Here is a 7,337-nt window from a genome sequence, read left to right on the forward strand (position 1 = left end):
AAGTATTGTTATCTCTTAAAGATTGAATTTCATCATCCATTGCAGCTTTCCATTTGTGAGCCACATGTGAATTTAATGCCTCTCTATAGCTTTCAGGAATTTCAGTTACTTTACAACAATAATGAACAGAATAGCCCAGTAAATCAACATTATCAGGATCAACATATTCTTCAAGATATTTGGGAGTAGTTCGCTCCCTACTTGGATAACGGGACTCACCTTCCCTTTCAGTTTCAGTCAAATCTGCATTAATTTCACTATGCTCATCTTCAACAAGGATAGGTTTAGTAACAGGATCACTTTGATTCTCATTATCAGAATCCGATTCACTATCTTCTAATTCACCATCTTCCTTAAGACATTGGGATTTATCAAAATTGAATTTATCAGTAAAATGTACTAACCTAACCTTCCTCAAACTGTCAGTTCCTGGATAATATACAAGATAAGCAGGACTGCATGAATCATAGCCAACAAATATTCCCTTTTCACATCTTAGGTCAAGCTTAGCTTTCTTTTCTACATAAGCATAACACAGGAAACCAAAAATATGCATATTTTCAAGTTTAGGCTTCTTAGACATTAACACTTCATATGGGGTTTTATCTAGTCTAGAATTGTAGCATCTATTCCTTATATAAACAGCTGCCCAAACAGCATAATTCCACATGAATTTTGGTAGCTTTGCTTCAATTAAGAGACATCTGGCCATTTCAAACAATGTACGCCACATTCTCTCAGCAGTACCATTTTGGTGTGGTGAATTTGGTGAAGAAAATTCTTGTTTAATCTTATTACTTACCAGTAATTCTTTAAATTCTGAAGAAGTAAATTCTCCTCCATTATCACACCCTAATCTATTAACAACACCATAAGAACTAGTATCTGCAAGGAATTTCTTAGTAGCATTAAGTGCATCACTTTTCTGTTTCAAGAAATAAACAAAAACAGATCCTGAATAATCATCTTCAAAAACAATACAATATTTAGATTTTTCCCTTGATTCAATACTCACTTTGCTCTCACATCTGGTAATCTGTTCCTAGATAAATGCATTTTACCTTCATGACAAGTTATGCAATCAAAATTACTTTTGTCACTAATTTTCATACCTTCAGCTTTATCTTCTAACTTCAAAATGTCTTTAACATTGCAGTGTCCCAAAACCTTATGCCACTCCTCTAGTGAACGAGATTTACATGAGCTTACATTATTTAGATAATATAGCTTACCTTTCTTATTTATTTCAAAAGATACACCATTTGAGCTTATCAACTCAGAATGATTAGGATTAAAGCTTACTGTAGCTCCTTTACTAACAGCTGATTGTACAGAAAATATATTCTGCTTAAAAGTAGGAATATACAAGGCATTATCAAGAACAACATTTTGTTTTATACCATTTGTATCATGAAGTACAATTTTAGCTTTACCTTTACCTTTAACAATATTCTTGCATCTTGCACCATCTGCAAGTTCAACCATATGTTTTGATTCATCAAAGTCTTCATCAAAACACTTAAACTTAGATTTATCAGTAATGATGTGGGTAGTAGCACCACAATCAACAAGAACATTACATACATCTCCAGGTATGTTATCAACAGAGCAACTTATTTTGAAACAACATTCTTCATCATTATAATTATTAGTGGATCTAGGCTTACAAACATTCACAGTTGCACTAGAAAATCTAGCAGGCCTATTAGCCTTTCTACATTCATCAAAATTGTGTGTAATGGTTTTGCATTCTTTGCACCACTTACCTCTGTCTTTCTTCAACCTACACTTGAAACCCTTATGTCCAGGCTTACCACGTGAGTAACACCTTACTGATGAGTCACTGGCAGACCCACCACACTGAAAATCAGGATTTTTATAATTCACCTTAAGGACGTTCTCACTCATTACATTAGGCCTTTGTGCCTCTCGACTCCTCAGGCTTTCTTCATAACTCCGTAGCAAAGACTTGAATTCCAGAAACGTAGGCTCACTATCCTTCTGCATAACAACAGTATTAAATGGAGTAAATTCCTCTGGAAGACCCTTCAACACCATAGCAATAAGAAGGCTGTCGCTGATCATCTCACCAGCTGACTTTAACGAAGTAGAGGTCGTCTCAGCTCGAAGAAAATAATCCGTCACACATTCTTCCCCTCTCATTTTCAGTGACATCAGCTCCGTGTAGAGGGAGATGATTCTTGGTTTGCCTGTACCTTGGTAATGGTCCCGTAGAATCACTAATGCCTTTCTTCCATCGTTGACTGCATCTCTCATTATTAATTGGAGGCTCTTGTCATCTAGAACTTGACCAATCTCGGCGAAAATGTCAGCATTTTTGTCAATGAATTCTGCTGAAGTTCGATCTTCACTTTCGTCTAGGATAAGCTTTCGAAGTCTCAGATGGGCTAGAAATTTTATCGCCCACATTTCATATTTCTCCTCATCACCATCAAAATAAAAGTTCCTCTTGCTTGAGCTGGGCCCATAACCTGTGACCGCAGAGGACATGATGGTGGGTTATTAAATAAGCAAATAAATGAGTCACTTTAATGGAGAATGTGGGAGATACAGCAGTACAGAGTACCTTCGGCTATCAACTTGCCGGTTACACTACTTTCAAAAGCGGCGTCATGCCACGCACATCATAACGCAAGAATTATGGGTAAAAACAAATGACTGCACCCAAGCGTATAATCAGCATTACCAATGCATCATAAATAAAAGTTAATATTCTAACACCCATTGGGTCAAAAGCGATTAAACTCGCATCCTGGAGAGAGAATAAAGGAATTTCCAGCGTCAAATCCGACGTGCAGCTATTCCGTGAGAAATACAAGTAAGTTTCGTGTCTATAACATGTGGTTCATGCCAAGTACCGTATCCCAGGTAATAATTTTATGTCGCACTGTAAGGTTAAAGAATCTCTACTTTTGAGAAAGTTCATGAGAAATCCAAAATCAAAAGGGAAGCGCACAGCTTCTTAAAAAAAAATATTGTAAAAGTTGAGGGACACGTTTTACAATATAACGGTTTTACAATATAATTACGGTTTTAATAGTCATATCAATATACTAAGGAATGGAGACAATCAACTTGAGTTTAAGTATTCTGACTTTTACACTACACCCAAAACAAAGTTAGCCTAAAGCTAGTTACAAGGGCTAACGTCTATCATTGAGAAGCCTTGGGCTACTAATGTGTTATGCTAGACATCATTATTTCTGTAGTTTTTCTTTCTATCTCTTCTGTTGTAAAACTTCTTCATTAAAACTTCTATTGTAAACATATAATTACTGGGACACTGGTATGATTTAGAAATAACTTATTTGTTTGTTCACATATAGCACCATATTTACTTGGCATACAGACCAGTATTCAAATTCATGGTTAGCCTACTGTGCTCCCTCCCACCTGTCTATCTATTTTATAACTATTAAACCATAACAATATTTGTGCAAAATAAATTATATACTATTTCAAATTTCCTAGAATAAATATCAAACAAATAAGCAAATTAAAAATTAAAACTACCTACTTATCCATCAAACATCAGAAATATGGTCACCCTGAATTGCCTACAAGAACAATTGTAAGGAGAGGAAAATTCTGTTAACTATTATGTTATCAGCAACAATGGTAACTACAAGGATACAGCCCAAACTAATATAACCTAACAGACAATGTTGAGCCTTATTCATCAATGGAGGGGATTTTGACTTTGGCAACCCTCAAGTACATAGCTAAATGATATTTGTTCCGTTACGAAAGAGATAAACAATAGCAACATATTCTGACAATAGTCCAGCTTAAAATAAACAGTAATACATATCATGTAAAAATTAAAAATAGTTACTGTAGAATTATAAATACCATGGTACAAGCATAATGTATTGGCAATGAAAGCCATACAAAAGATAAGTTGATGCAACTGATGAGATACCGTTGAGAAAAAAAAGAACAAATATATTGGTAATTGAAGCATCCTGCAAAATAATTCTACAAACTCTTGCAATAACAGGCAATCAAATTCTTACAACCTCCCCAACTGCAGACTAGCCTAATAACTGTGGGGGAAGGGAAGGTTGATGAATCACGAGCTATGTCAGGCCAATGGTCAATGTAAAGAGGGCAGCTTGAAGTTAGGCTATTTACTAACATTTTTTTTACCAAAGATTATAAAATAGCATATACCAAACCTATACTCGGTTTTTTTCCATCTGTCCACCCGCCTGTGGTGTTTGCATATGGTACCACTGCGTCCCGGGCTTTAAATAGTTACATTCAGCTTACATTCAACAATAATAACAATATCCTATTTCGAATATTAACAGTTTAATTCGCATACAGTACATTATTAAAACACTTCAGTTGCAAATGTACACCCAGAAATCCTTTAATTTACCTAAAACTTACACATAGCGAACCTATCTAAAACCCGGGACGCAGTGTTACCATAACGCAAACACCACAGGCGGGTGGACAGATGGAAAAAAACAGAGTATAGTATAGTAGTACAGGTGTGATATGATTAATCTGTTCAGATAGCCTACATAATGAGAAATTCGACAGAGAAATTTACTATCTTCTGTTTATATTTACTTTCTTCAGCTTAGTACTACCTAGGCCCTCGGTGATGAACAGAAAAACATAAAAGAAAAAAAATTCTCATTGTCTTGGCAATTCCTGGGTACCTATTTCTACAGAAGCAGTCCGCACAGACTGCAAGGAACATAACCGCGGATACGACATCCACTAGGGATTGTAGTGTCCAATGTAATTTCGCAGTGTTTAGTACTGGCCCCGGGGGGATTAATTACAGTCGTCCGAATAAATGTTAATTAAAATTCTTGTTCAGTAGATAAAACTGCATAGAAAAACTGCAACTGCCATAGTCAAGGCCGCCGCGGATAAGTACCGTAGATCTACCGCAAGTTTTAAACATTTACCCTAATGACTACATGGAACACCATATACCTAGTGGTGTAGCCTAACCTACCCTCCGTTTTCTCAGGCTTCGCAGTACCAGTGGTTAACCCGTACCCACGAGGCAAAATCTCATATTCAGACCCCATAATAAACCACTATAAACTTTAAATCTTATGACAAAATCACAATACAGAACCAAGTAATCAAGCGATTACTAGGCTAGATAGTACCTACTTACCATGAGCCTGTGCTGGATGAAGTGCTGCCTTGCCAATAGGCCTACAATGACCTAAAAACACCCATGATCGTATTGACTGTCTAGCCTTGAAGCAGGTTACCATTAGGGTAATCAGTGGTAATATAACGTAATATAAACCTACTGCAATCACTAAAATAAATATTCATCCCATTTCTGTTTACTAACTCGTAATCTGCAGCAGAACTCATCGACATCTTGCTACAAGTAAACTTGAGTCCGGTGAGCCCAACAATTGACGTCATCAACTATAAAATCCGCTAGCATATTAGTTTTCTTCATTACACTACTGTCAGTCAGAAAAGATAATTTTGGTTGTCCTTTTACTTAATGGTTATGCCTCTTTTGTGTTTGAGTCTAATCAGCAGACTTCATGTTCAAGCAGATGCAAAGCCTGAATGCCTTTGTTTTAATGTGACCATCGCTCGCGGCTGATCTGAAACACTTAAACGATCATTTGTGTTATACATTTCACGAATAACTTGCAACAGCATAATAATGCTAACTTGGCAAATATTTTTTAAGACTTACAACAGCATACTAATGTTAAGTAAAACGAGATAATTTAATTCCCACATCAGTATGACTGACTGGTCGTGATCCAGAGCCATCCTGATTGCTGTGTCTGGTGTCCATCAAGAACAATGGGCTGTTCTTTACTCGAATATTATTGGTAAGCTAATGGGCCAGATGAACTCTACTTAAAAAATAAAATAAGTTTCTAAAAATTAATTTGCTAATCACTGAAGTGGCATTTCGACCCTTGGGCCACACAACTATTACTTCAGCACAACTAAATCTGGAATACGTGTAAATATAGCATATTGCCATATATATATATATATATATATATATATATATATATATATATATATATATATATATATATATATATATATATATATATATATATATATATATATATATATATATATATATATATATATATATATATATATATAATTTGTTTGGCACAAAAATACAATATACATACCTTGTATTGTAATATAATAATCTCTTCTTTAAGGCAGGCCTTATAGGTTAATGGAGCACCAGCATCTTGAAAAAAGCTAGACTAGAAAGTCGTAAGAAGCAGTTAGCAACACTGAAGGAAGGCAACAAGCCAAAGGTTGACACCCTGGTGATAGAGAATTATAATGGTCGGAGGTAAATTATGGCTCTTACTTTAACACACATTATAAAGGACCGCTTTTCCTGATCCTCTTGGCTGGTTTACCCCCTCTCAACTGCAACGTTCACAGATGAGATGACTGCTGTACTATTACATTGCTGTAACATGACCAAAAAGTAAATGAATAGACAACTTGGAATAAACACCATATGGCTGTTGGGACTACTCTAGAGAATTATATTTAATTCGTTGCCAACTTAAATGATACTGTCCTCTGAACAGAATTAAATAAAATTATTACCCTCCCCCCAAAATAAAGTTAGGAATAATATGCTCACGTGTTCAATTTTTTTTTAAATCTACCATACTACTCAGATTTCATAATAGGAAATATATTCAGACAATCAGACAATAAAGTGCATGGAAATGTTCTTTGACTGGATAAAAACTATGGTTGACATCCCTGACAATCAAGAAAGCTGAAGGATATCTTATTCAGTTTTCCGAAAAAAAAAATAAAAAAGGAATTTGTGCTTGACTCTTATTATGCGACGAAATTCAAACTGAAAACTACAGAAGATTATGATACAGAGGCTTACGCCAGACCAAAGTAAAACAACTAAATGTAGCAAATGGCCCAGTTTGTGTCTATGGCGTTTCACATTCTCGTTAACTGTCTCAACTACTTGAACAGACACCTACTATTTAACTATTATTGTAATGAAAAAAAGAAAGGGGGAGACGGTTGGTGTTGGGGGGGAATTCCTTAACAGAGTTCGGTATTTAATAACTCAGTAGAGTACATGCACGCCTATATCTATATATAGCGATATTCCGTGAGGAAAGGACATTATTCAAATAATTATAATCACATTGAAAAGGAGTTCCCTGAGAGTCAGACATCACCGCAGCTGACATTACTAACACTTGTTGATAACAGATTCTTTCCTCTTTCATTACACAAGCACATATGGCGTTACCTATTAAAAAAAATCCCATCTGACAACCAAGCTAGTTAAC

This window comes from Macrobrachium nipponense, chromosome 12, assembly GCF_015104395.2.
Source record: "Macrobrachium nipponense isolate FS-2020 chromosome 12, ASM1510439v2, whole genome shotgun sequence".
Classification (NCBI taxonomy): Eukaryota; Metazoa; Arthropoda; class Malacostraca; order Decapoda; family Palaemonidae; genus Macrobrachium; species Macrobrachium nipponense.